Source organism: Porites lutea, chromosome 2, assembly GCF_958299795.1.
Source record: "Porites lutea chromosome 2, jaPorLute2.1, whole genome shotgun sequence".
Classification (NCBI taxonomy): Eukaryota; Metazoa; Cnidaria; class Anthozoa; order Scleractinia; family Poritidae; genus Porites; species Porites lutea.
The window spans coordinates 3,000,001-3,014,601 of record NC_133202.1 but is presented as its reverse complement, the minus strand read 5'-3'; the positions used below and the strand labels follow the sequence as shown (position 1 = coordinate 3,014,601).

Sequence of the window (14,601 nt, the reverse complement as noted above, 5' to 3'; positions counted from 1 at the left end):
TTGTTTGAATTTATGTTTAATTCAGCTTTCATGGTCAGGTTTAAAACAATCTGATACGGCATTTTCTGACAAGGGTTTTACAGGAGAATTTATTTGTGCTAAAAAAGGACATTTTTGAAATCATGAAATCCTTTGTGACATCCACCTCCATATTAAAAAAGAAAACAAAAAAGAACAAAGTGCCAAAATTCCAGGTATGGAGCAATGATAGCTAGCAATTTTGTTAACATATTGAGTAATTTATTATTCCGGGTCCCTCAGTGTTGTAATATTACTGGGCAAGTACTGTAACCGGGGCCACTTAGACAAAGTTAACCAATCATATCTCAGGAAAGCTGGTTGTTGACCAATCAGCAGCTCGTCACAATGATTAAACATTGATTGCTAATTTAACATCTGTCAAGAAAGCAAAATGTTTCATCCGAGAATGTTTTTCTATTCAAAAGTTACATACAACAGCCTGGAGACATATTTGCTTGACACAAACTGTTATTTTTTCATCTACCAGGAATTTCTTCCCTGATGTTTATGTTTTTTGCCTCCATTGTTCAGTGTAATGGCGACCTACCAGGAAACACGGGCTTACTTCAGCAGGTTCAAAAGGTCACATCTGCAGGCTGGTATTAGTTGATTTTGATGCATCTTGGTTTTTTTCTTCATTTCGGGGTAATAATATTATAATTGATGATAAACTTTCTCAGAATGTATTGTTATTTTTCCTGCAATCCAATCTGTCAAAGTGGCCCCAGTTAGAGTAAGTCAAACTGTAATTGTATTTATGATTGCAATAATATCATCACAAAACCCCAAGTAGCAAGTCACATAATTCTGCACCAATACAAGTAAGGCGTCAAAGAAGTTAACTTTTTCACTATGGCAGGAAAAAAAGCCACTTACATTCTGAGATGTGCATGACCACTTAAGTTCCCTTTAGACATCCAAACAGATAAATAGTTTTTAAGGTAGCTTCAAATTCACCAAACAGGCTTCTAAATCTGAGAAAAAAAAAACATTTTAAACACTTTTTTGCAGCTTATTTGGAAATCTTCAGTCATTTGCTGCCTCTAAATATTCTAATCGAATTGTAATAGTGCCTCATACCTTGATATGTTTATGGTACAACCACTGTAAGCGGGGACACTTTCAAGAAAATTAGTTTTGGGCCAATAAGCTTGTCATTAGAAAATGAAAAGTTAGTCCAACCACAACATTTAAAATATTGACGGCAAACATTACCAAAAACCAAAATTTTTCATCAGACAATGTTCTTCTTTCCAAAACTTTCAAGGACGCATATTTGTTTAATAAAGATGGGGGGATTTTGGCCGGACTTTACGATATTTTAGCAAAGCTTCACAGGGTAATCCAATTGTGTGCCACCTTCAGGTCCACAAAGGTTGTAATTTCTGCAAATACTACTTTGGATAGAGCAGCACTTTTACTGAGTACTGAGTTTTTTGACATCCTGAGCAAGAGCCTTTCTTCTCACAGGGTGTCATTCATTACAGTTGTTTAGTTGTCAGTAGTTCTTGATATTCTTGCAAAAATTTGGGAATTTCTCGACGGCCTTTGCCTTCTCTCTTTCTTAGTCTAGAGTTTTTTGTTAAATTTTGATATTCTTGCTGTTCTTGCAATATTTGTTAACCTGTCTTTGCAAACTTTTCAAGGACCTTTTTTACCTTTCTTCTTTTTTTTTAGTCTAGAATTTTGCTGAATTTGTCATTCTTACTATTCTTGCGACATTTGTCACCCTGTCTTTTTTGATAACAAGAAAAAATAGTCTTGTTACTTTTGTGATTTTTGCAAAATTTGTGGAATTCGAGAGGGCCTTCTTTGCCTTTCCTCTTTATAAGTCTACAATTTTGTTATATCTGTCATTCTTGCTATTTTTGCAATATTTGCAAGTAAGTGTCGGACAAAGTTTTCTTGTGACTCATTTTTTTTTCCAAAATTGCAAAAAAAAAGGCTATCAAATCTTTACAACAGAGTTCAATCCTGGAGGCACTCTCATGTTGGGAAAACTTTTGTACCAACAAAATCAAGATGCAACATACATAAATAAGCTGACCACTGATAGCTTTAAACAGGTGCGAAGGATTAAAATGACAAGAACACAACTCTGTGTTTATGTTGACTCTAAACACTTACTCCTCATCAAATAACAATGGAGCTAACATTTTTAGAGGTTCATGTAGTCTGGAAACCTCTAATCAGAAATTTTTTCCCTCATATATTGGTTCTGTATTTTTTTTTTTTTTTTTTGGGGGGGGGGGGGGGTAAAGTGTGGCACACAACAATTTTACGGCATTTTTAAAAAACTAGCCCCCTATATCAGATGGCCATCATGGTTTGCAGTTACAGTTATTGAACTAATAAAAGCCAACTTTAATTCCTAATTGCAGGTCGTAAACATGTTATTTAAGAGGAGCGAAATCAAAAACGTTAAGAATTCATTTTGGTTTGTACAAAAGTCTTAGTGTCTGGCAGCCCAGTACTAATTATGTAAAACTGTAAAACTGTAAAACAGTGGAAACCGGTGTGGATCCGCGCCTGCCCATGTTTTACCGAAATCCGGAGTACCCTGGGCCACCAGCAAGCTAGAAACCGATCTGCGGTTTTGGAAGTCTCATTTCTAGATTTGCTATTACCGAGGAGATCGCCCCGACAGGAATATAGATTTTTGTACAAGTTACAATTAATTTTTTTTTGAAACCGTGACCAGCAAGCGGTCATACCCAAAAGCTACTTCAGAATTAAGAAAAGAGAAATTTTTCATTTACGGAAATCAACGCGTACTTAACTGTAGATCAAGTGCCTACCTGCACAAGAAAACAAGCCTCTACACGCAAGTCCTCTGTGTAGCAGACCAATAAAATTCGGTCGATCAGGTCATAAGTCAAAACTTAATTAGCAAATTTTCTTCTTAGTTGTGCGAGAAACGAGGGGAGAAACGCCAAATTATTCGAAAAAAGTGTCTGCCACTGACGCTGGTTTCCGACAGCCATATTGTTCCTAGCACGTGACTTGTAATGGCGCGAAATGATGTGACATGCTACCAACGTAGGGAATACCCCGCCTAGGGCGCGACTACTGTAACCATGGATATCATTCTTTCTTGAGGTGTAAGTGGGGCCGCTTTGTAGACAAAGTTCACCAGTCAGACTACAGGACAATAACAACACATTTGAAACTTTGTATATACCCAACACCCAGGAGACAGATTTCTTTGACACAAGCTGTTATTTTGTCATCCAGCGGCAATTTCCTCGCTACTATTGCCGCGCTTTGCAATAATATGTTTTTCGCCTACGTCAGAGGAGGGGGAAGCTACTTCCTGTACATTCTCTTAGTGAAATCAAAACGATGTTCTCATGGACTATAGAATTATGATGATGTTCTCACAATGCTCGCACGCTACGTTGCCAGCAGAATTGAGTACTCATCACGCGTATCACGTCATAAACCAAAGCTCAACGGCAAGAGAAGCAACTAAATCATAGCTGATTATTTCGTTTCGTGGATTGACAACTAACTTTCTATGATTGTATTGTTATTTTCTCGTAATCCGATTGGTCAACTTTGTCCAGGTGTCCCGGTTACAGTGGTCACAGTGTAATCTAATTTTGATGAAATTGCTAGTATAGCTACCATTATTAATTGTTTTTTCTTCATATATCATCTTTTTTTTTGTTTTGGAAACTTAATGATTAAAAATATTATTTCGGACGTTGTCTGGAGTTTCCAAAAATTCCGTTTTTTGAAGCTTATTTACAGAACAAAATTGGTCATGCGTACCTTCATCAGTGTTTTTTCGGCGTTGCATGTATTTAGGCGGCTGAATTCCTTCTCCTTTCTAATCTGTAAACGGAGAGAGATAACAAGAAATAAATGTATTCTGTATTCTGAATACTGGTGTCATTACAAGTGATTTACAATGCTAAAAAATCCACATAGTTTAGCGGAGGAAATCAGTCACTTAGCTTATACTCAAAACTACTACTCCGTTGATTCACAAGTCAGGGACACCCAACGAGGATATAGTTCAAAACCACTTAACATAGCGTTGTTGAACGTGTTTTAGTATTTAAACGGTAGATATAGGCATATTTTTATCCCCTAAAAACTTTTCATCTGTTCGAATTTGCTAGCTGAAAGTCTAGCGATCCGAAAATTATATTGATAAAAACTTACCTTCTCGAAAATTTCAGCCAGGAAAAGGCTCCCGAAAATTCTAAGTGGCCTTTTTTAGGGTCAAAATCCGTTAAAAATGGGTAATTATACCATTTTGTAGATGTTCGAAAATCTTAGGAGAGGCAGGCAAGCAAGCAATTTTACAACAAATGTTCCAAAAATTCTAGATCTCAAATCGTCTTCCGAACAGATATTTTCCAAAAATTGCCGTTGGGTGCCCCTGACAAGTCGAGTACATTTATTTTTTTTCTCCTTCAATGTTCATAATGCCTGCTGTATTTGTTGGATTTGAGCCGTGGTAGATAGGCAACGAGGCGCGTCGGCTATAATCATCTGCTCATAGAGAATTGGCTCTCCGACTTCATTTGTCATGAAAACAACCGATTTTCAGCTTGTTTTTAAATTTTGTGCAGACGGGTACAGTTACATATTTGGAGAGCGTGGTACTGAATGGCTCATATATGAGAGCTAAGCCAATTAAAATTCATTATCCAATGATTCAGTTTTTAAAACTTTTTAGTAAGTCCTGTTAGTACATCCTCAACTTTACCAATATCGATCATTATCACTGGTTTTTCTTTTCGGTTTCATTATTTGATTAGGAATCAGGATTTGATTTAACGAATCTCTGAGTTAGTTTTAACCTACTTACCTCTCCTCTCTCTCGACTATTCCGGGGGCCCCAACTGTCCACGGTTCGATGTCAGTGATCTCAACATGTAACTGATGACAAGAAAATAAAAAAGCTTGTGTTAAGGAAACATGATTGAGTTAAATTTTCAGTTTTTTTCACGACAGGACAACGACAAAAGCAGTATGTAAATATTAATTTCTCACATTTTCAAACTGTCATGTTTCAATGTTTGCTCTTTTCCTTCAGAGAGCGCGGCCTCGGCAGGGGAAACTGCACTTTTGAAAAAAGTAAACTCTGAACAAAGAAAAAATAATGAAAATAATCAATCAAAGAATGAAAATAAACCTGACAACAAGAGAATATTTTTGTTGGCGGGCTACTTGGACAAGCTATAGATAGATCAAGCTATGTTCCAGCTCGAATCACAAACTTAACTTTGAAAACATTTGAGTTGTGAAAAAATATAAAATTAGTTGATTCTACTTACCAACTGACTTACCAGTCATCAACCAGTCGTCATCCGTTAATAATATCGCCACGTCGGTTGGTCAAGAAGAAAGGATAGACCTGAGGTTCCGAGCTCTCTTTGCGATCAGAGTCGATGCTTGATACATTTTCAGTAAGTTCGTGAGACTTCACAGAAGGGTTCAGATCTTCAAAATTGTTCATAATGTCATCCTGGCAGCTTGAATTTCCTTGGTTTTCATGAAACGCAAGCGATCGGCAATCTTTCAGTGGAAGAGTAGCACCTGACAACGATGTCGTTAAAAATTTTCAAAAATAAAGTTTGCCGTATTTGCGCATGGGTGAATAAATTTGAATCATTATTATATTTTCTCGCAAACATCCGTGAGAATCTATTATACGGAACAGTACCTACACAGAAACGCCTGTGAAATATCAATATCATTAGCATTGCATAAGAGTTGGACCGCGTAAGTGAAACTATGACTGTATGAGGAGTTAAACTAACAACCGAGTTAGGAACAGCGGTTGGGAACCAAGTTGGCAAGCGCGAGTTATAACAAACTTTGGGCGATTTGGTCATTGATTTAAGACACGTTTTTGGCTATTTTTTCTTTTTTTTTGTTGCTATTTAAAGGAAATCGTCTTTGTATTAGCCCAGCACCAGTTCCGATCAGCACTTTACGCTTTAAGCAAAATTCGCCTGAAGCTGATTCGTCCGTTAGCACGTCTTGAAGACGTGCTACCAAACGGATACTTCGTCTTAGAAGGATTATCCGTCTCTAAATTTATATCTAGACGGAACGTAGACGGTTTTTTTACGAAGTTTCCACTTGAGAGGGGCTGGTTTCTATATTTTCGCAATGTTTCCTGGAATAAATAAATATGAAATATCTAGACAAATTATTCATCAAAATTTGTCTTCGGATTTACACTTAGACGAATTATCCGTCTGACGGATAAATCCATCTAGACGGATAACTCGTCTTTAGAGCGGTTTTCACTTGACTGTCGTAAAACCAAAACCAAAGTAAATACACTAGCCAACCAAAGGGCGTAGTAAAACCTAAACCAAACCAATACCTCAATTACTTTCGACAGTCTAGTGAAAACCGCTCTATCATAAATTCGGCCATTGAATGCTGCGTTTTGATAGGTTCGGTATGTAAGACCAGGCCATAAGACTGAATGTATCTATTAAAAAAAAAGAATAATAATAATGGCGTTTAAACCAATTATAAGTATTCCATCTTTGGCTGTTCAGACGTCGTTCAACGATATTTATTGGTCAACGATCTTATCCAATACGTTGCATACCGTGGGGATGATCGTTTTATCGCCATTTTTCAGTGATTCTTCTGTTAACCGAGAGGTAGAGTCGAGCTCAAAATTTTTCTCGAGCGCGAAGCAAGCAAAAGCGAGCTCGCCCTGGTACCAACTACCGAAACCGGAAATGAGGAGCGAAGGACTTTGAGAAAGTCTACCGAGAGGCAGAAAATATATTATTAAGTTTGCATACGTATATATTACTACTCTCCGGGTTAGTGTTCAGATTGATGGTGCAACGTGAGTCCAATTATAAGGAGAAGTCTGTTCACGGAAGCTGGAAACTGAAAGTAGGTAAATAATTCCAGCTCTACGCGTTTTAGAGAAAAGATATCTTATTGGAGTAAAAACCATCCCTGTTTTTTATTTGCTACGATCAAACAGCTCTTGAGAAACTCCGATATGAGGTTGTTAATGGGGGAGGGAATGTAAGAAAAAAGCGAACCGTCCCAGCCTTCTCTCAACCATTGTCTTACGTTCTGATGTAAAACTCTTTCTAGTAAAATATTTCGTCATTAAACGCCCTTCAAACTTCAAACGTTTTATGGGTCATTGAAAGGGTGATAAGCAAGTCCATTCAATTTTTCTTCCAAAGGTTTAATGATTATTTAAGCAACTGTTTTACTGTACACAATAGATGGTTCGTAGGCAAATATACACGATAACGAGCCTTTTTATTCATTTCTGTTGACTGTTCGTCAATAAACACGTCAAAATTCTTCTTTTTAATATTTATTTGATCAGCTGACTTAAGCAAACGACGGATAATCTTTTATTATGCGCTTCAGATTCGTTTTTGAGTTACCTTTTAAGTCAACCGTAGACGAACAATTTAAAGAAGACCACTGTGTGGACTTCGGTAAGTTAACCAGCGTCATGGCATTCTTCCTTTTTGTGGCAAAACTACGTAGTTACATTTAGACGTATTCAATCATCTCGTGTAACAACACCAGTGTTATATCAAACACGCTACTAAAACTTTCAAACAGCGCGGGTCGGAGAGATCCCCGTGTTCAATTTGAGTTCAGACAGGAGCCGGCTTTTGCCCAGGTTAAGATTGACAAAGTGTCTGGCGGAGGTTAATGACTATACTTCCATGCCAATCATGTGTCTTATTGAAGAGAAATGTATTGATAAATCCGATCTAGATTTAAATTATGAATCATGTTCTCAGGAAATTTAGTGGAATCTGTAGAAATTTTATGTTGTATCAAAACGATAGACGGCCGTTTCTCATTGTCAAGCAATTGTATAATACAAACCAGCATATTTACTGACATTTAGAATGCGTTCTTCGTCTGTTTTTTATTTATTATTATTATTATTATTTTCTGTAGGTAAAATGCGCACAGTCTTGTTAACGTTAGTAGCCTTGTTACTGGTCTCCGGTCTCAAATCCGAAGGAGAGGCGGAATGGAAGAAGAGACATGAATGGGCTAGACAATTCTGGGGCACTTTCAAGATAACGCCGTCAAAACCCGTAGGACCCGACGGTTGGAAAATGACTGTGACATTTCCCGAACCTGGAATCAGAAGGCTAGAGGTGTGGCAGGCGAAAATCGTGTCTGTGAACGACGATAAAACAGAGTTCGTGCTCGAAAATCAGCATTGGAATGCTGAATTAGAAGAGGAGAAAACGCTAGAATTCCCCTTCACAGTAACCAAGAAGAACAGAAAGCGTTTGAAGGGCATGACGGTGTCTTTCGAGCGTATCGGCGAGGAAAGTGGTAGTGGAATGTCTGTGGAATGAAGCCTGAATTAATAGTTACTGTACTATGCTTAGTAAGAAAAGTTGAAAGAATAAAAAACGAAATAGTTAAAAAACAATTACAAGGGATTGAAGTCACTTCCATTTTTCAAAAAGTTTGATAAATATAAAGGACCTTCTCCACCGTATTCTACCGTAAACTTCCGGTTTCCCAATCTAAATGGTAATTAGTATATAGCGTACCTTTTGGGGCAGTAAAACGGAGTTGAGACAGTTCTAAACACAACAGCGTTCTAAGACGATTCTCAGTTAACCAAACGCTAATTTCTAATTTCTGTTTATCGTGAACGGGTCCCGATGGTTTCTAAAACTGAGGCCCAAATAAGACTTAGTTTAGATTGCGGATCCTATGCGTAGCAAGGATATCTGGCACAGTCTGCAAAGCAAGAGACCAGGGGTTACCATACTACACCTTTTTAGTTTCGCAAATGCTTCTTTGACCTCACTCCATGTAACGGAATCAAGACAGTCTTGGATTCTGGATTCCACGCCGTGGATTCTGCAATCCAGGTACTGGATTCCAGTCTTTGTCAGTGGAACTTGGATTCCGGATTCCAGTCATTAGAGGGAATCCGGAATCGTCAAGCTGTATTTCGGATTCCAATACCCTGGATTCCGGATTCCATAAGCAACATTTTCCCGGATGCCGGATTGCATAAGCAGAAATCTCCCCAATCTTGGAATCCGGATTCCCTTATGGTGGGGCGATTAACCGAATTTCAGGTACTTTGGTTTAATTATGAACGAACAGAAAAATCTGTCCTGATTTGACAGAACCGGATTTGTGAATTTCGGGCCTGATACTCGTTAGCCTGAAATTCATCCGATTGCTTCGAGTCGTTTTCTCCTGAGGGAGTAATAACGACTCGAAGTAATCGGATGAAATTCAGGCTAGATACTCGTTAACTAAATACCGATAAAAACTATACAAAAAAATTGTATTAACAAAAATGATACAACTGAACTTTGGAAGAATACAATTCATTCGGAGTGAAAGACTGTCGCAGTTGCTGAATAAACTCTGTCAATAGGCGAGCAGTCAGCTTACGTTAAATTTCATAAAATCATAACAATAACATTTTCAATACCTGTCACTTGTTAAATGGTTTCTCTTTAATTTCCTATTTTGGTCACTATTTTCAGTAAGCCAACCCGGCTGAAAGCAACTCAGTTTACATTGTCTAAAAACAGTCTTTAACTATTCAGCAAATCAACAAATAGATTCAGACATAACTTCTGTTGATGTGAATGACAAACTGATTTGCAACTTGAAATAATGCTTTGCCGGCATATGCACCTCCTGATACTGGTCGTTACTAGATATTATAGGGTTGAAAACCTCCCGGAAAACCTTTTTTTGTATCAAAGTTTTCAATATACTGTGAATTGTTGAACTTGAAAAAAGACAATAATATTTTATCAGCTGAGGCGCCTTTGTAAAGGACACAAGAAAACAATTTGAGCTTTTGCATTTCATTACAAAATTTAATATCTCTTGTGTCTACCTTGAACGGTGTGTTTGGCCAGTTCGCTTACATCGCACATAAGAATCAGAAAGCTTTGTTTAAGCAGCGTAATATGTTTTTAAAACCAACAATGTTAAATTACGATCATGTATAAGACATCTCTTGTTGGCTTTCTCCACGTCTGAATATCAGCGATCGGCAGCTAGACAACAGCATAAAATCTCTTTAAAAGATCCGAATTAACAAGAGGTGAGTTTTCCATGCGGTATTTTCCTAAGTTGCCACCCACATTGAAACACCTAAACGTATCAAGCCATTTCGGCCGGCCAGTGTACGATGTATTCATTCAACCCACTAGATTGTTTGCCAGCTAAACGCAATCTTGCTTCGGTATAAGGTTTTCTGAGCTTTTACTTGTTCTCCCTTTTTTCATTTCCTTATACCAAACGTTAAGAGGTAACAACTGAGGTAGCTACTTTTTTTTTATGCAAAGACACCAAACTCAAATTTTTTATCAGTCTGTTCGTTTTAATATGTTAAAAGTTAGATGAAGCTTTTATGGTAAGCATCGTCACAAGTTTTTGTTTTTTTACGAATGACCGCAAAATACGAAAAGTTATCGATCGAAATAAAACTCGTCTTATGCCATTTTTGAGTGATCTTAATTTGTTCGTTTTTGGGGACGTGTGAAAGTTTGTAAAGTGTGTTTTAAAATCATACAATAGAGAGTTCGTTAAGTTATTTGCCCAATCGGTCGAGATAACGTAGCATCTAATGCCTATTAATATGATGTCACATATAATTGACAAAAAGTTTCTTTTTCCTCAATTCATCCTTCACCCATGTTACTAGTAAAAACCGTATGTAAGTGACGACAAAGAAAATTAACACTAACAAATTAAAAAAATCACGACCTCTGCTGAACCAAAAACTAACAACCTAGTAACAATGGTTTGACTCCAAGACTCATCTACTGAAGTCGTCGGAAAAGGAGAAATCTGAAAAAAATTCGCGTATGCTAATATTTCACTTCAATAATCATGTCTTAATTTCATTTGTTAATCTGAGGCTATAGAGTGGTTTTCGTTTGAGTGTCGTAAAACCAAAACCACAGTAATTACTCTGGCCAATCACATAGGACACAGACAAGACATTGAACCAATCAAAACTCGAAGTAATTACATGTGGCTGACGCAAAGCGCGGGAAAATGCATGCGAGCGCGTCACAATTGGCTTTGGTTTCACTTCTGATTGGATGAAAAGGTGGCGCGAATCTTTTAAGCCAATCGCATCGTGTAGAAAGTGCAAAACCAATTACTTTTCGACACTCAAATGAAAACCGCTCTAGCTATGTTGTGATACCATTTTAGGAGAGCATGAGGTGTACATTCGTTGTCCTAGCTATCTCCATTCTACTTCTTTACTCCCAGCGAGCATTCTCCGAAGAAGTCAAGGTGAGGATCTTTAATCAGTGGCCCTAAGGATTCTACGGACAGATATCGATTGATCTCGAGGACGAAGTCGAAGATGGTTGGCAAATCACCTTGAAGTTCTCGAAGCCAATTAAAGAATTGTTAGCTTGGAATGCTAATGTAGATGCCACTTCAGACGACAAGATGGTGTATATTCTCAAGAACAGGTTCTGGAACAAAAAGCTTAAGGCCAAACGTTTGAAGTTTCGATTCCTAGTGTACAAAGCAAAGTTTAATGAACGCGCGCCAAAAATATCTGGCGAGTTCACTCATCTCGGAGAGGAATCTGGAAGCGGTTTCTGAAAATGAAATGTAAAACGTAACTGATAATTGTCAAGAAGAGGAAAAAGCTAATTGATAGTGACAATTATACTATGAGGAGTCAATAAATAAACTTATAGATGTTCAGTATGTTTTGTTTGTATTTTTGTCTATTACAACTTTAATTTTTTTCGCTGATGTTTACTGTTCGACTACTTGAACCGGGACATTTGGAAGAAGATTAGCCAATCAAAATTTACAGTTTTTGAAAACAAAAGATTCTCAGATTTTCTCGCAAACCGACCAATAACTTTCATGAATTTGAGGACTGCTTCCTGAGAGGTCAGGTAAGGTCAAACAGGTTGAAACCTTTCAACGGTTACATAATTGACCCCTGAATTTTATGGTCCGCTTGCAAAAAGACTTGAGGATCTTTTGTTTTCAAAAACAGTTGTCATTGGGTAATTAACCTTCCTTCAAGCTAGTGCCCCGGTTCGAGTAATCGCACTCTAACCACACTAGGAACAAATTGATGGACACTTTGTCTCTCGATATAACTCACTTTTAAAACCTGAGGAATAATTAATTGGATCAATAATTGCTGAACGTTTCGGTACTCGTGACAAAAAATTATATAATGATCCAAGTGAAAATAACGCGAAAAAGGCAGAAATTATAAACAACAAAAACAATCAAGGAGTAGCTTGTAATCTGTAAGAATCTCAGCCGATAGAAATGATAAAAGGCTGAACACCCTTTTTTCGCTGTAAACCAAGGCTGGATGTTTTTCGGTAGAGGCGGGGGAAAGCCGGCTTAACTCGACTCAATATTTACTCAGCCAAGGCATCAACTAGTTACCCTTACCAAAATTTCCCGAAACGCGTTTCCTTTAAGCAAACCTCTTATATAGCTTAGCATTCAATTGGTTTGCCGTACAAAGAATGTGTCGTTTTTTTTTCCAGACACGCAGCCTCGTCAGCAACCTTCTTCCCAGGCTCTTCTCGCTCCGAGGGACGAGTAGGAGAGAACCCTGGTAACGAGGTTGTCGCATTAGTGGGATACCGGAAAAATCCAGCAGTTGATTATCTTATCGAGCACAGGTCGAGAAACAAGTCCTACATCATATCCTTTGGCCTGGAAAGCGAGATCCTGATGAGACGATTGGAGAAACGATGACTTGCCAAATCAAATTTTTACTCTGCGTTTGGATGCAATAGTGGAAAAGCTTTGACACAATGTTCTTCAGTTTAGGCAATTTCATAAAAACCTAAAATAACAAGATGAGAAACCCGGTTTGTACATGCTATCTCTGCTCCACAGGGGCCTCTTTTTGCCCCTGGGAGAACTGGGCGAGAGGAAGAAAAAGTGCACGGTACTGTTTCAAAAGTAGTTTTATTTTGTTGATATATCCAGCGAGCGGGAGCCTCTGTGTCTCTCATTGAGTCAAATAAAGCCACCACACCTTCCATAAAAAGACGAAATTTCTCACACGTTCTTGATCGAATTGTCGGCAGCTTTCTGACCTTTTTATGTAATGATACTGATGATATTATATTACTTTTATGTACATTGAAGTATATTACTGGTAAATTATTTCTTTGTTCAATAACCGTTGCTTGTTATATTATTGTTGGGTTCTGAAATTCTCTAATTGCATGATCTGTGAGATAATTTAATCTACTGGTGGTAAAATAATTCATGAAAATTTTACAGAATTAATTCAGTTGGTCTCTCTAATGTCCCAGTCACTACTCAAGTAGACATACTGTTTCAAGCAGAAACGAACTTTAGCGAGACCTAAACTGATTCCGAATTTTTTTAAAACGAACCTGTTTTAAGCGGACATCTCTATTATTCTGATATATTAATGTCTTTTTAATTAGACGAAATTTGCTAATAAGAAAATGTTAATTGGTTCGCTTAAATATCCAATATCTTTGACGACTAAACTTGTTTTGTTTACAAATACTCCATTTAACTGAATAAAACTTTTGTTAGCAAGTCTAAAGTAATCATGTTTTTCATAATTGTTTTTTTTTTAATGAAGGACACGAGGCAGGCGACGGAAAAGAGATAACGTTGAACACGGCGAGAACTGAAGAGCGGACTGTGATCAGACTGAGTACGATCGACAAATGTGAGTAGAAGAAATTTACGCTACCGACAAAGAGAAACGCTATGTTAAAATCTTGCTGAGGTTTTAATCTTCAGTCTGCCAAAATCTCCAGTTATTGTTTTGGATATGTATCTCGGGAACGTTCTTTTATCCGCAAGGACACTGTATTTGTGACAATCAGCCAGTGTATTGGCTCCTTGGTTTCGAGTTTTTGCATCGGCCTGGGACTTAAAACATAAAGTTTTTGTAACATAAGAAAACTGTTGGTAATTCAGGCAGTGAGGGATAACCAGTTGGCCTTGTCTAGTTCGGCCCTTAATTGTTTTAAAGGGGACGCAAAGAGCCCATGATTTTAGCTACTACTGTCCGAGAAGAGCAGGGAACTTAAATACGGTACCGTGTGACCCATCCGTCTTATCTTCAAACAATCTGTAATAGCAGCTTACTATTGCATCTCAGTACTCGTGGACTTACCACACCAATTTGGTTAAAGTGATCTAAGTCTAAAAAACAAATCCGGAAAATGTTTTTATATGTTCTTTTTATCGATTGACCGAAATTCCCCTAACCTTACTAGCTGTCTATCAACCTATATAAGCTTATATAGGATTCTTAGGGTATCAACAAGAGAGGATAAAGGGGACAGAGAAGGCATCCCCCATACACACCCTATCCCATAGGTAATTCGTCTTGAGTTATTTTTAGAATCGGGATAAAGTTACCTCGCGCGCTGCGTGGATGTTTCGTGGAGGTTTCGCATGACTAAACGCCATGGAAAACATGTCGGGCAAAAGGCAATGAAAGCGTAAAGAGATCGAGAGCATTTCTGAATATTGAAGCGAAGTGAGTCGGCGCTCACTTGGGAAAAGGGAATCGCTAGACTCTTTGACAACCCGTGTAAT

General features: G+C 37.8%; 1 long non-coding RNA gene across 1 annotated transcript; it reads left to right on the top strand.

Annotated features, from left to right (window-relative positions):
• The first annotated feature begins 7,433 nt into the window (after positions 1–7,433).
• LOC140926489 (uncharacterized) lies at positions 7,434–8,443 on the top strand. The gene is made up of 2 exons (XR_012164435.1): positions 7,434–7,475; positions 7,954–8,443. It is a non-coding gene; the product is annotated as an uncharacterized lncRNA (long non-coding RNA).
• Positions 8,444–14,601: the final 6,158 nt, after the last annotated feature.